This window comes from Schistocerca serialis, chromosome 5 (genome assembly GCF_023864345.2).
Source record: "Schistocerca serialis cubense isolate TAMUIC-IGC-003099 chromosome 5, iqSchSeri2.2, whole genome shotgun sequence".
Taxonomy (NCBI): domain Eukaryota; kingdom Metazoa; phylum Arthropoda; class Insecta; order Orthoptera; family Acrididae; genus Schistocerca; species Schistocerca serialis.
This window is the reverse complement of record NC_064642.1, coordinates 835,153,892-835,170,873: the sequence shown is the minus strand read 5'-3', so window position 1 is coordinate 835,170,873 and position 16,982 is coordinate 835,153,892.

Below are 16,982 nucleotides of genomic sequence, written 5' to 3'. Positions count from 1 at the left end.
TACTGTATCCCTATGACATTCCTGTAGAAGATGAAACACAGAAATTGCATCGGAATTAAATAGAAAAAGCACAATGCCGACTTAAGTACAAGAAGACTGATCCTCTTACTGTCTATGTTTTGAACCATTCCTGTGACACTAGTTATAGATTCCGATGCCTCACATCAGATTTACTGCATCCCTCTAACTTCTTATTGACGATGAAACACAGAAATTCCATCGGAAGCAAATAGAAAAGGCACAATGCCGACTTATGTACAAGAAGACTGACTCTTCTTACTGTCTATGTTTTGAACCATTCCTGTGACACTAGTTATAGAATCCGAAGCCTCACTTCAGGTTTACTGTATCCCTTGGACCGTCTTTTTGACAATGAATCTCAGAAATTGCATCGGAATTAAATACAAAAGGCACAAAGCCGACGCAAGTAGAAGAAGACGGACTCTTCCTACTGACTATGTTTTGAACCGTACCTGTGACACAAGTTATAGATTGCGATGCTTCACTATATGTTTACTGTATCCCTTGCACCTTCTTATTGACGATGAAACACAGAAATTGCACCGTGATTAAATAGAAAAGGCACAATGCCGACTTAAGTACAAGGAGACTGACTCTTCTTACTGTCTATGTTTTGAACCATTCCTGTGACACTAGTTATAGATTCCGATGCTTCACTTCAAGTTTACTGTATCCCTATGACATTCCTGTAGAAGATGAAACACAGAAATTGCATCGGAATTAAATAGAAAAGGCACAATGCCGACTTAAGTACAAGAAGACTGATCCTCTTACTGTCTATGTTTTGAACCATTCCTGTGACACTAGTTATAGATTCCGATGCTTCACTTCTGGTTTACTGTATCCCTCTGACCTTCATATTGACGATGAAACACAGAAATGGCATCGGAATTAAGTACAAAAGGCACAATGCCGACCTAAGTACAAGAAAACTGACTCTTCCTACTGTCTATATTTTAAACCACTCCTGTGACACTAGTTATAGATTCCGATGCTCCACTTCAGGTTTACTGTATACCTCTGACCTTCTTATTGACGATGAGACACAGAAATTGCATCGGAATTAAAAAGAAAAGGCTCAATGCCGACTAAAGTACAAGAAGACTGACTCTTCCTACTGTCTATGCTTTGAACCATTCCTGTGACACTAGTTATAGATTCCGATGCTTCACTTCAGGATTACTGTATCCCTCTGACCTTCGTATTGACGATGAAACACAGAAATTACATCGGATTTAAATAGTAAAGGCACAATGCTGACTTAAGTGCAAGAAGACTGACTCTTCTTACTGTCTATGTTTGAACAATTCATGTGACACTAGTTATAGATTCCGAAGACTCACTTCAGGTTTACTGTATCCCTTGGACCGTCATATTGACGATGAAACACAGAAATTGCATCAGAATTAAATACAAAAGGCACAATGCCGACATAAGTACAAGAAGACTGACGCTTTATACTGTCTATGTTTTGAACCATTCCTGTGACACTAGTTATAGAATCCGAAGCCTCACTTCAGGTTTACTGTATCCCTTGGACCGTCTTATTGACAATGAATCTCAGAAATTGCATCGGAATTAAATACAAAAGGCACAAAGCCGACGCAAGTAGAAGAAGACGGACTCTTCCTACTGACTATGTTTTGAACCATTCCTGTGACACTAGTTATAGATTGCGATGCTTCAATATATGTTTACTGTATCCCTTGCACCTTCTTATTGACTATGAGACACAGAAATTGCACCGTAATTAAATAGAAAAGGCACAATGCCGACTTAAGTACAAGGAGACTGACTCTTCTTACTGTCTATGTTTTGAACCATTCCTGTGACACTAGTTATAGATTCCGATGCTTCACTTCAGGTTTACTGTATCCCTATGACATTCCTGTAGAAGATGAAACACAGAAATTGCATCGGAATTAAATAGAAAAAGCACAATGCCGACTTAAGTACAAGAAGACTGATCCTCTTACTGTCTATGTTTTGAACCATTCCTGTGACACTAGTTATAGATTCCGATGCCTCACATCAGATTTACTGTATCCCTTAGACCTTCTTATTTACGACGAAACACAGAAATTGCATCGGAATTAAATACAAAAGGCACAATGCCGACTTAAATACAAGAAGACTGACTCTCCCCACTGTCTATGTTTTGAACCATTCCTGTGACATTAGTTATAGATACCGTTGCTTCACTTCAGGTTTACTGTATCCCTCTGACCTTCTTATTGACGATGAAACACAGAAATTGCACCGGAATTAAATAGAAAAGGCACAATGCCGACTTAAGTACAAGAAGACTGGCTCTTTTTACTGACTATGTTGTGAACATTTCCTGTGAGACCAGTTTTAGATTCCGATGCTTCACTATATGTTTACTGTATCCCTTGCACCTTTTTATTGACGATGAAACACAGAAACTGCATCGGAATTAAATAGAAAAGGCACAATGCCGACTTAAGTACATAAAGACTGACTCTTCTTACTGACTATGTTTTGAACCATTCCTGTGACACTAGTTATGGATTCCGATGCTTTACTTCAGGTTTACTGTATCCCTCTGACCTTCTTATTGACGTTGAAACACAGAAATTGCATCGGAATTAAATAGAAAAGGCACACAGCCGTCTTAAGTACAAGAAGACTGACTCTTCTTACTTTCGATATTTGAACAATTCCTGTGACACTAGTTATAGATTCCGATGCCTAACTTCAGGTTTACTGTATCCCTTGGACCTTCTTTTTGACGATTAAACACAGAAATTGCATCGGAATTAATTACAAAAGGCACAATGCCGACTTAAGTACAAGAAGACTGACTCTTCCTACTGTCTATGTTTTGAACCATTCCTGTGACACTAGTTATTGATTCCGATGCTCCACTTCAGGTTTACTGTATCCCTCTGACCTTCTTATTGACGATGAAACACAGAAATTGCATTGGAATTAAATACAAAAGGCACAATGCCGACTAAAGTACAAGAAGACTGACTCTTCCTACTGTCTATGTTTTGAATCATTCCTGTGAAAATAGTTATAGATTCCGATGCTTCACTTCAGGTTTACTGTATCCCTCTGACCTTCTTATTGACGATGAAACACAGAAATTGCATTGGAATTAAATACAAAAGGCACAATGACGACTCAAGTACAAGAAGACTGACTCTTCCCACTGACTATGTTATGAACCATTCCTCTGACACTAAGTATAGATTGCGATGCTTCACTTCAGGTTTTCTGTATCCCTCTGACCTTCTTATTGACGATGAAACACAGAAATTGCATCGGAATTAAAAAGAAAAGGCACAATGCCGACTCAAGTACAAGAAGACTGACTCTTCCTACTGTCTATGTTTTGTACCATTCCTGTGACACTAGTTATAGATTCCGATGATTCACTTCAGGTTTACTCTATCCCTTGGACCTTCTTATTGACGATGAAACACAGAAATTGCATCGGAATGAAATACCAAAGGCACAATGCCTACTTAAGTACAAGAAGACTGACTCTTCCTCCTGTCTATGTTTTGAACCATTCCTGTGACACTAGTTATAGATTCCGATGCTTCACTTCAGGTTTACTGTATCCCTCTGACCTTCTTATTGACGATGAAACACAGAAATTCCATTGGATGCCAATAGAAAAGGCACAATGCCGACTTATGTACAAGAAGACTGACTCTTCTTACTGTCTGTGTTTTGAACCATTCCTGTGACACTAGTTATAGATTCCGATGCCACACATCAGATTTACTGTATCCCTTGGACCCTCTTATTGACGATGAAACACAGAAATTGCATCGGAATTAAATACAAAAGGCACAATGCCTACTTAAGTACAAGAAGACTGACTCTTCCTCCTGTCTATGTTTTGAACCATTCCTGTGACATTAGTTATAGATACCGTTGCTTCACTTCAGGTTTACTGTATCCCTCTGACCTTCTTATTGACGATGAAACACAGAAATTGCATCGGAATTAAATACAAAAGGCACAATGCCGACTTAAGTACAAGAAGACTGGCTCTTTTTACTGACTATGTTGTGAACATTTCCTGTGAGACCAGTTTTAGATTCCGATGCTTCACTATATGTTTACTGTATCCCTTGCACCTTTTTATTGACGATGAAACACAGAAACTGCATCGGAATTAAATAGAAAAGGCACAATGCCGACTTAAGTACATAAAGACTGACTCTTCTTACTGACTATGTTTTGAACCATTCCTGTGACACTAGTTATGGATTCCGATGCTTTACTTCAGGTTTACTGTATCCCTCTGACCTTCTTATTGACGTTGAAACACAGAAATTGCATCGGAATTAAATAGAAAAGGCACACAGCCGTCTTAAGTACAAGAAGACTGACTCTTCTTACTTTCGATATTTGAACAATTCCTGTGACACTAGTTATAGATTCCGATGCCTAACTTCAGGTTTACTGTATCCCTTGGACCTTCTTTTTGACGATTAAACACAGAAATTGCATCGGAATTAATTACAAAAGGCACAATGCCGACTTAAGTACAAGAAGACTGACTCTTCCTACTGTCTATGTTTTGAACCATTCCTGTGACACTAGTTATTGATTCCGATGCTCCACTTCAGGTTTACTGTATCCCTCTGACCTTCTTATTGACGATGAAACACAGAAATTGCATTGGAATTAAATACAAAAGGCACAATGCCGACTAAAGTACAAGAAGACTGACTCTTCCTACTGTCTATGTTTTGAATCATTCCTGTGAAAATAGTTATAGATTCCGATGCTTCACTTCAGGTTTACTGTATCCCTCTGACCTTCTTATTGACGATGAAACACAGAAATTGCATTGGAATTAAATACAAAAGGCACAATGACGACTCAAGTACAAGAAGACTGACTCTTCCCACTGACTATGTTATGAACCATTCCTCTGACACTAAGTATAGATTGCGATGCTTCACTTCAGGTTTTCTGTATCCCTCTGACCTTCTTATTGACGATGAAACACAGAAATTGCATCGGAATTAAAAAGAAAAGGCACAATGCCGACTCAAGTACAAGAAGACTGACTCTTCCTACTGTCTATGTTTTGTACCATTCCTGTGACACTAGTTATAGATTCCGATGATTCACTTCAGGTTTACTCTATCCCTTGGACCTTCTTATTGACGATGAAACACAGAAATTGCATCGGAATGAAATACCAAAGGCACAATGCCTACTTAAGTACAAGAAGACTGACTCTTCCTCCTGTCTATGTTTTGAACCATTCCTGTGACACTAGTTATAGATTCCGATGCTTCACTTCAGGTTTACTGTATCCCTCTGACCTTCTTATTGACGATGAAACACAGAAATTCCATTGGATGCCAATAGAAAAGGCACAATGCCGACTTATGTACAAGAAGACTGACTCTTCTTACTGTCTGTGTTTTGAACCATTCCTGTGACACTAGTTATAGATTCCGATGCCACACATCAGATTTACTGTATCCCTTGGACCCTCTTATTGACGATGAAACACAGAAATTGCATCGGAATTAAATACAAAAGGCACAATGCCAAATTAAATACAAGAAGACTGACTCTTCCTACTGTCTATGTTTTGAACCATTCCTGTGACACTAGTTATAGATTCCGATGCTTCACTTCTGGTTTACTGTATACCTCTGACCTTCTTATTGACGATGAGACACAGAAATTGCATCGGAATTAAATACAAAAGGCACAATGCCGACTTAAGTACAAGAAAACTGACTCTTCCTACTGTCATCTTTTAAACCATTCCTGTGACACTAGTTATAGATTCCGATGCTTTACTTCAGGTTTACTGTATCCCTCTGACCTTCTTATTGACGATGAAACACAGAAATTGCATCGGAATTAAATAGAAAAGGAACATTGCCGACTAAAGTGCAAGAGGACTGACTCTTCCTACTGTCTCTGTTTTGAACCATTCCTGTGACACTAGTTATGGATTCCGATGCTTCACTTCAGGTTTACTGTATCCCTCTACCTTCTTATTGACGATGAAACACAGAAATTCCATCGGAAGCAAATAGAAAAGGCACAATGCCGACTTATGTACAAGAAGACTGACTCTTCTTACTGTCTATGTTTTGAACCATTCCTGTGACACTAGTTATAGAATCCGAAGCCTCACTTCAGGTTTACTGTATCCCTTGGACCGTCTTTTTGACAATGAATCTCAGAAATTGCATCGGAATTAAATACAAAAGGCACAAAGCCGACGCAAGTAGAAGAAGACGGACTCTTCCTACTGACTATGTTTTGAACCATACCTGTGACACTAGTTATAGATTGCGATGCTTCACTATATGTTAACTGTATCCCTTGCACCTTCTTATTGACGATGAAACACAGAAATTGCACCGTGATTAAATAGAAAAGGCACAATGCCGACTTAAGTACAAGGAGACTGACTCTTCTTACTGTCTATGTTTTGAACCATTCCTGTGACACTAGTTATAGATTCCGATGCTTCACTTCAGGTTTACTGTATCCCTATGACCTTCCTATAAAAGATGAAACACAGAAATTGCATCGGAATTAAATAGAAAAGGCACAATGCCGACTTAAGTACAAGAAGACTGATCCTCTTACTGTCTATGTTTTGAACCATTCCTGTGACACAAGTTATAGATTCCGATGCCTCACATCAGATTTACTGTATCCCTTAGACCTTCTTATTGACGACGAAACACAGAAATTGCATCGGAATTAAATACAAAAGGCACAATGCCGACTTAAATACAAGAAGACTGACTCTTCCCACTGTCTATGTTTTGAACCATTCCTGTGACACTAGTTATAGATTCCGATGCTTCACTTCTGGTTTACTGTATCCCTCTGACTTTCTTATTGACGATGAAACACAGAAATGGCATCGGAATTAAGTACAAAAGGCACAATGCCGACCTAAGTACAAGAAAACTGACTCTTCCTACTGTCTATATTTTAAACCACTCCTGTGACACTAGTTATAGATTCCGATGCTCCACTTCAGGTTTACTGTATACCTCTGACCTTCTTATTGACGATGAGACACAGAAATTGCATCGGAATTAAATAGAAAAGGCTCAATGCCGACTAAAGTACAAGAAGACTGACTCTTCCTACTGTCTATGCTTTGAACCATTCCTGTGACACTAGTTATAGATTCCGATGCTCCACTTCAGGTTTACTGTATACCTCTGACCTTCTTATTGACGATGAGACACAGAAATTGCATCGGAATTAAATAGAAAAGTCTCAATGCCGACTAAAGTACAAGAAGACTGACTCTTCCTACTGTCTGTGCTTTGAACCATTCCTGTGACACTAGTTATAGATTCCGATGCTTCACCTCAGGTTTACTGTATCCCTCTGACCTTCGTATTGACGATGAAACACAGAAATTACATCGGAATTAAATAGTAAAGACACAATGCTGACTTAAGTACAAGAAGACTAACTCTTCTTACTGTCTATGTTTGAACAATTCATGTGACACTAGTTATAGATTCCGAAGACTCACTTCAGGTTTACTGTATCCCTTGGACCGTCTTATTGACGATGAAACACAGAAATTGCATCAGAATTAAATACAAAAGGCACAATGCCGACATAAGTACAAGAAGACTGACTCTTTATACTGTCTATGTTTTGAACCATTCCTGTGACACTAGTTATAGAATCCGAAGCCTCACTTCAGGTTTACTGTATCCCTTGGACCGTGTTATTGACGATGAAACACAGAAATTGCATCGGAATTAAATACAAAAAGCACAATGCCGACTTAAGTACAAGAAGACCGGCTCTTTTTACTGACTATGTTGTGAACATTTCCTGTGAGACCAGTTTTAGATTGCGATGCTTCACTTCAGGTTTACTGTATCCCTCTGACCTTCTTATTGACGATGAAACACAGAAATTGCACCGGAATTAAATAGAAAAGGCACAATGCCGACTTAAGTACAAGAAGACTGACTCTTCCTACTGACTATGTATTGAACCACACCTGTGACACTAGTTATAGATTCCGATGCTTCACTTCATGTTTACTATACCCCTCTGACCTTCTTATTGACGATGAAACACAGAAATTGCATCGGAATTAAATACAAAAGGCACAATGCCGACTTAAGTACAAGAAGACTGGCTCTTTTTACTGACTATGTTGTGAACCTTTCCTGTGAGACCAGTTTTAGATTCCGATGCTTCACTATATGTTTACTGTATCCCTTGCACCTTTTTATTGACGATGAAACACAGAAACTGCATCGGAATTAAATAGAAAAGGCACAATGCAGACTTAAGTACAAGAAGACTGACTCTTCTTACTGACTATGTTTTGAACCATTTCTGTGACACTAGTTGTGGATTCCGATGCTTTACTTCAGGTTTACTGTATCCCTCTGACCTTCCTATTGACGATGAAACACAGAAATTGCATCGAAATTAAATAGAAAGGGCACAATGCCGACTAAAGTACAAGAAGACTGACTCTTCCTACTGTCTGTGTTTTGAATCATTCCTGTGACACTAATTATAGATTCCGATGCTTCACTTCAGGTTTACTGTATCCCTCTGTCCTTCTTATTGACGATGAAACACAGAAATTGCATTGGAATTAAATACAAAAGGCACAATGCTGACTCAAGTACAAGATGACTGACTCTTGCTACTGGCTATGTTTTGAACCACTCCTGTGACACTAGTTATAGATTCTGATGCTTCACTTTAGGTTCACTGTATCCCTCTGACCTTCTTATTGACGATGAAACACAGAAATTGCATTGGAATTAAATACAAAAGGCACAATGCAGACTTAAGTACAAGAAGACTGACTCTTCCTACTGTCTGTGTTTTGAATCATTCCTGTGACACTAGTTATAGATTCCGATGCCTCACATCAGATTTACTGTACCCCTTGGACCCTCTTATTGACGATGAAACACAGAAATTGCATCGGAATTAAATACAAAAGGCACAATGCCAAATTAAATACAAGAAGACTGACTCTTCCTACTGTCTATGTTTTGAACCATTCCTGTGAAACTAGTTATAGATTCCGATGCTTCACTTCTGGTTTACTGTATCCCTCTGACCTTCTTATTGACGATGAAACACAGAAATTGCATCGGAATTAAATACAAAAGGCACAATGCCGACTTAAGTACAAGAAAACTGACTCTTCCTACTGTCATGCTTTAAACCATTCCTGTGATACTAGTTATAGATTCCGATGCTTCACTTCAGGTTTACTGTATCCCTCTGACCTTCTTATTGACGATGAAACACAGAAATTGCATCGGAATTAAATAGAAAAGGAACATTGCCGACTAAAGTACAAGAGGACTGACTCTTCCTACTGTCTATGTTTTGAACCATTCCTGTGACACTAGTTATAGATTCCGATGCTTCACTTCAGGTTTACTGTATCCCTCTACCTTCTTATTGACGATGAAACACAGAAATTCCATCGGAAGCAAATAGAAAAGGCACAATGCCGACTTATGTACAAGAAGACTGACTCTTCTTACTGTCTATGTTTTGAACCATTCCTGTGACACTAGTTATAGAATCCGAAGCCTCACTTCAGGTTTACTGTATCCCTTGGACCGTCTTTTTGACAATGAATCTCAGAAATTGCATCGGAATTAAATACAAAAGGCACAAAGCCGACGCAAGTAGAAGAAGACGGACTCTTCCTACTGACTATGTTTTGAACCGTACCTGTGACACTAGTTATAGATTGCGATGCTTCACTATATGTTTACTGTATCCCTTGCACCTTCTTATTGACGATGAAACACAGAAATTGCACCGTGATTAAATAGAAAAGGCACAATGCCGACTTAAGTACAAGGAGACTGACTCTTCTTACTGTCTATGTTTTGAACCATTCCTGTGACACTAGTTATAGATTCCGATGCTTCACTTCAGGTTTACTGTATCCCTATGACATTCCTGTAGAAGATGAAACACAGAAATTGCATCGGAATTAAATAGAAAAGGCACAATGCCGACTTAAGTACAAGAAGACTGATCCTCTTACTGTCTATGTTTTAAACCATTCCTGTGACACTAGTTATAGATTCCGATGCTTCACTTCTGGTTTACTGTATCCCTCTGACCTTCTTATTGACGATGAAACACAGAAATGGCATCGGAATTAAGTACAAAAAGCACAATGCCGACCTAAGTACAAGAAAACTGACTCTTCCTACTGTCTATATTTTAAACCACTCCTGTGACACTAGTTATAGATTCCGATGCTCCACTTCAGGTTTACTGTATACCTCTGACCTTCTTATTGACGATGAGACACAGAAATTGCATCGGAATTAAAAAGAAAAGGCTCAATGCCGACTAAAGTACAAGAAGACTGACTCTTCCTACTGTCTATGCTTTGAACCATTCCTGTGACACTAGTTATAGATTCCGATGCTTCACCTCAGGATTACTGTATCCCTCTGACCTTCGTATTGACGATGAAACACTGAAATTACATCGGAATTAAATAGTAAAGGCACAATGCTGACTTAAGTGCAAGAAGACTGACTCTTCTTACTGTCTATGTTTGAACAATTCATGTGACACTAGTTATAGATTCCGAAGACTCACTTCAGGTTTACTGTATCCCTTGGACCGTCTTATTGACGATGAAACACAGAAATTGCATCAGAATTAAATACAAAAGGCACAATGCCGACATAAGTACAAGAAGACTGACTCTTTATACTGTCTATGTTTTGAACCATTCCTGTGACACTAGTTATAGAATCCGAAGCCTCACTTCAGGTTTACTGTATCCCTTGGACCGTCTTATTGACAATGAATCTCAGAAATTGCATCGGAATTAAATACAAAAGGCACAAAGCCGACGCAAGTAGAAGAAGACGGACTCTTCCTACTGACTATGTTTTGAACCATTCCTGTGACACTAGTTATAGATTGCGATGCTTCAATATATGTTTACTGTATCCCTTGCACCTTCTTATTGACTATGAGACACAGAAATTGCACCGTAATTAAATAGAAAAGGCACAATGCCGACTTAAGTACAAGGAGACTGACTCTTCTTACTGTCTATGTTTTGAACCATTCCTGTGACACTAGTTATAGATTCCGATGCTTCACTTCTGGTTTACTGTATCCCTCTGACCTTCTTATTGACGATGAAACACAGAAATGGCATCGGAATTAAGTACAAAAGGCACAATGCCGACCTAAGTACAAGAAAACTGACTCTTCCTACTGTCTATATTTTAAACCACTCCTGTGACACTAGTTATAGATTCCGATGCTCCACTACAGGTTTACTGTATACCTCTGACCTACTTGTTGACGATGAGACACAGAAATTGCATCGGAATTAAAAAGAAAAGGCTCAATGCCGACTAAAGTACAAGAAGACTGACTCTTCCTGCTGTCTATGCTTTGAACCATTCCTGTGACACTAGTTATAGATTCCGATGCTTCACCTCAGGATTACTGTATCCGTCTGACCTTCGTATTGACGATGAAACACAGAAATTACATCGGAATTAAATAGTAAAGGCGCAATGCTGACTTAAGTACAAGAAGACTGACTCTTCTTACTGTCTATGTTTGAACAATTCATGTGACACTAGTTATAGATTCCGAAGACTCACATCAGGTTTACTGTATCCCTTGGACCGTCCTATTGACGATGAAACACAGAAATTGCATCAGAATTAAATACAAAAGGCACAATGCCGACATAAGTACAAGAAGACTGACTCTTTATACTGTCTATGTTTTGAACCATTCCTGTGACACTAGTTATAGAATCCGAAGCCTCACTTCAGGTTTACTGTATCCCTTGGACCGTCTTATTGACAATGAATCTCAGAAATTGCATCGGAATTAAATACAAAAGGCACAAAGCCGACGCAAGTAGTAGAAGACGGACTCTTCCTACTGACTATGTTTTGAACCATTCCTGTGACACTAGTTATAGATTGCGATGCTTCAATATATGTTTACTGTATCCCTTGCACCTTCTTATTGACGATGAGACACAGAAATTGCACCGTAATTAAATAGAAAAGGCACAATGCCGACTTAAGTACAAGGAGACTGACTCTTCTTACTGTCTATGTTTGAACCATTCCTGTGACACTAGTTATAGATTCCGATGCTTCACTTCAGGTTTACTGTATCCCTATGACCTTCCTATAGAAGATGAAACACAGAAATTGCATAGGAACTAAATAGAAAAGGCACAATGCCGACTTAAGTACAAGAAGACTGATCCTCTTACTGTCTATGTTTTGAACCATTCCTGTGACACTAGTTATAGATTCCGATGCCTCACATCAGATTTACTGTATCCCTTAGACCTTCTTATTGACGACGAAACACAGAAATTGCATCGGAATTAAATACAAAATGCACCATGCCGACTTAAATACAAGAAGACTGACTCTTCCCACTGTCTATGTTTGAACCATTCCTGTGACACTAGTTATAGATTCCGATGCTTCACTTCTGGTTTACTGTATCCCTCTGACCTTCTTGTTGACGATGAAACACAGAAATTGCATCGGAATTAAATACAAAAGGCACAATGCCGACCTAAGTACAAGAAAACTGACTCTTCCTACTGTCTATATTTTAAACCATTCCTGTGACACTAGTTATAGATTACGATGCTCCACTTCAGGTTTACTGTATACCTCTGACCTTCTTATTGACGATGAGACACAGAAATTGCATCGGAATTAAATAGAAAAGGCTCAATGCCGACTAAAGTACAAGAAGACTGACTCTTATTACTGTCTATGCTTTGAACCATTCCTGTGACACTAGTTATAGATTCCGATGTTTCACCTCAGGTTTACTGTATCCCTCTGACATTCGTATTGACGATGAAACACAGAAATTACATCGGAATTAAATAGTAAAATCACAATGCTGACTTAAGTACAAGAAGACTGACTCTTCTTAGTGTCTAGGTTCGAACAATTCATGTGACACTAGTTATAGATTCCGAAGCCTCACTACAGGTTTACTGTATCCCTTGGACCGTCTTATTGACGACAAAACACAGAAATTGCATCAGAATTAAATACAAAAGGCACAATGCCGACTTAAGTACAAGAAGACTGACTCTTCTTACTGACTAAGTTTTGAACCATTCCTGTGACACTAGTATGGTTTCCGATGCCTCACTTCAGATTTACTGTATCCCTTGGACCTTCTTATTGACGATGAAACACAGAAATTGCATCGGAATTAAATACAAAAGGCACAATGCCGACTTATGTACAAGAAGACTGACTCTTCCTACTGTCTATGTTTTGAACCATTCCTGTGACACTAGTTATTGATTCCGATGCTTCACTTCAGGTTTACTGTATCCCTCTGACCTTCTTATTGACGATGAAACACAGAAATTGCAATGGAATTAAATACAAAAGGGACAATGCCGACTCAAGTACAAGAAGACTGACTCTTCCTCCTGTCTATGTTTTGAACCATTACTGTGACACTAGTTATAAATTCCGATATTTCACTTCAGGTTTACTGTATCCCTCTGACCTTCTTATTGACGATGAAACACAGACATTCCATCGGAAGCAAATAGAAAAGGCCCAAGGCCGACTTATGTACAAGAAGACTGACTCTTAGTACTGTCTATTTTTGTAACCATTCCTGTGACACTAGTTATAGATTCCGATGCTTCACTTCTGGTTTACTGTATCCCTCTGACCTTCTTATTGACGATGATACACAGAAATTACATCGGAATTAAATACAAAAGGCACAATGCCGACTTAAGTACAAGATAACTGACTCTTCCTACTGTCTATGTTTAAACCATTCCTGTGACACTAGTTATAGATTTCGATGCTTCACTTCAGGTTTACTGTATCCCTCTGACCTTCTTATTGACGATGAAACACAGAAATTGCATCGGAATTAAATAGAAAAGGCACAATGCCGACTAAAGTACAAGAAGACTGACTCTTCCTACTGTCTATGTTTTGAATCATTCCTGTGACACTAGTTATAGATTCCGATGCTTCACTTCAGGTTTACTGTATCCCTCTGACCTTCTTATGGACGATGAAACACAGAAATTGCATTGGAATTAAATACAAAAGGCACAATGCCGACTCAAGTACAAGAAGACTGACTCTTCCTACTGACTATGTTTTGAACCATTCCTCTGACACTAGTTATAGATTGCGATGCTTCACTTCAGGTTTACTGTATCCCTCTGACCTTTTTATTGACGATGAAACACAGAAATTGCATCGGAATTAAATAGAAAAGGCACAATGCCGACTCAAGTACAAGAAGACTGACTCTTCCTACTGTCTATGTTTTGTACCATTCCTGTGACACTAGTTATAGATTCCGATGCTTCACTTCAGGTATACTGTATCCCTTGGACCTTCTTATTGACGATGAAACACACAAATTGCATCGGAATTAAATAACAAAGGCACAATGCCTACTTAAGTACAAGAAGACTGACTCTTCCTCCTGTCTATGTTTTGAACCATTCCAGTGACACTAGTTATAGATTCCGATGCTTCACTTCAGGTTTACTGTATCCCTCTGACCTTCTTATTGACGATGAAACACAGAAATTACATCGGAAGCAAATAGAAAAGGCACAATGCCGACTTATGTACGAGAAGACTGACTCTTCTTACTGTCTGTGTTTTGAACCATTCCTGTGACACTAGTTATAGATTCCGATGCCTCACATCAGATTTACTGTATCCCTTGGACCGTCTTATTGACGATGAAACACAGAAATTGCATCAGAATTAAATACAAAAGGCACAATGCCGACTTAAGTACAAGAAGACTGACTCTTCTTACTGACTAAGTTTTGAACCATTCCTGTGACACTAGTTATAGATTCCGATGCTTCACTTCAGGTTTACTGTATCCCTCTGACCTTCTTATTGACGACGAAACACAGAAATTGCATTGGAATTAAATACAAAAGGCACAATGCCGACTCAAGTACAAGAAGACTGACTCTTCCTACTGACTACGTTTTGAACCATTCCTCTGATACTAGTTATAGATTGCGATGCTTTACTTCAGGTTTACTGTATCCCTCTGACCTTCTTATTGACGATGAAACACAGAAATTGCATCCGAATTAAATAGAAAATGCACAGTGCCGACTCAAGTACAAGAAGGCTGACTCTTCCTACTGTCTACGTTTCGAACTATTCCTGTGACACTAGTTATAGATTCCGATGCTTCAGTTCAGGTTTACTGTATCCCTCTGACCTTCTTATTGACGATGAAACACAGAAATTACATCGGAATTAAATAGAAAAGGCACAATGCTGACTTAAGTGCAAGAAGACTGACTCTTCTTACTGTCTATGCTTTGAACCATTCCTGTGACACTAGTTATAGATTCCGATGCTTCACTTCAGGTTTACTGTATCCCATGGACCTTCTTATTGACGATGAAACACAGAAATTGCATCGGAATTAAATACCAAAGGCACAATGCCTCCTTAAGTTCAAGAAGACTGACTCTCCTTCCTGTCTATGTTTGAACCGATCCTGTGACACTAGTTATAGGTTCCGATGCCTCACTTCAGGTTTACTGTATCCCTCTGACCTTGTTATTGACGATGAAACACAGAAATTGCATCGGAATTAAATAGAAAAGGCACAATGCCGACTCAAGTACAAGAAGACTGACTCTTCCTTCTGTCTATGTTTTGAACCATTCCTGTGACACTAGTTATAGATTCCGATGCTTCACTTCAGGTTTACTGTATCCCTTGGACCTTCTTATTGACGATGAAACACAGAAATTGCATCGGAATTAAATACAAAAGGCACAATGTCGACTTAAGTACAAGAAGACTGACTCTTCTTACTGTCGATGTTTGAACAATCCTGTGAAACTAGTTATAGATTCCGATGCCTCACTTCAGGTTTACTGTATCCCTTGGACCTTCTTGTTGATGATGAAACACATAAATTGCATCGGAATTAAATACAAAAGGCACAATGCCGACTTAAGTACAAGAAGACTCACTCTTCTTACTGACTATGTTTTGAACCATTCCTGTGACACTAGTCATAGTTCCCGATGCCTCACTTCAGGTTTACTGTATCCCTTGGACCTTCTTATTGACGATGAAACACAGAAATTGCATCGGAATTAAATACAAAAGGCACAATGCCGACTTAAGTACGAGAAGACTGACTCTTCCTACTGTCTATGATTTCAACCATTCCTGTGACACTAGTTATAGATTCCGATGCTTCACTTCAGGTTTACTGTATTCCTCTGACCTTCTATTTGACGATGAAACACAGAAATTGCATCGGAATTAAATATAAGAGGCACAATGCCGGCTAAAGTACTAGAAGACTGACTCTTCTTACTGTCTATGTTTTGAATCATTCCTGTGACACTAGTTATAGATTCCGATGCTCCACTTCAGGTTTACTGAATCCCTCTGACTGTCTTATTGACGATGAAACACAGAAATTGCATTGGAGTTAAATAAAAATGGCGCTATGCCGACTCAAGGACAAGAAGACTGACTCTTGCTACTGTCTATGTTTTGAACCATTCCTGTGACATTAGTTATAGATACCGATGCTTCACTTCAGGTTTACTGTATCCCTCTGACCTTCTTATTGACGATGAAACACAGAAATTGCATTGGAATTAAATACAAAAAGCACAATGCCGATTCAAGTACAAGAAGACTGACTCTCCTTACTGTCTATGTTTTGAACCGATCCTGTGACTCTAGTTATAGATTCCGATGCTTCACTTCAGGTTTACTGTATCCCTTGGACCTTCTTATTGACGATGAAACACCGAAATTGCTTCGGAATTAAATACGAAAGTCACAATTCCGTCTTAAGTACAAGAAGATTAACTCTTCTTACTGACTATGTTTTGAACCATTCCTGTGACACCACTTATAGAT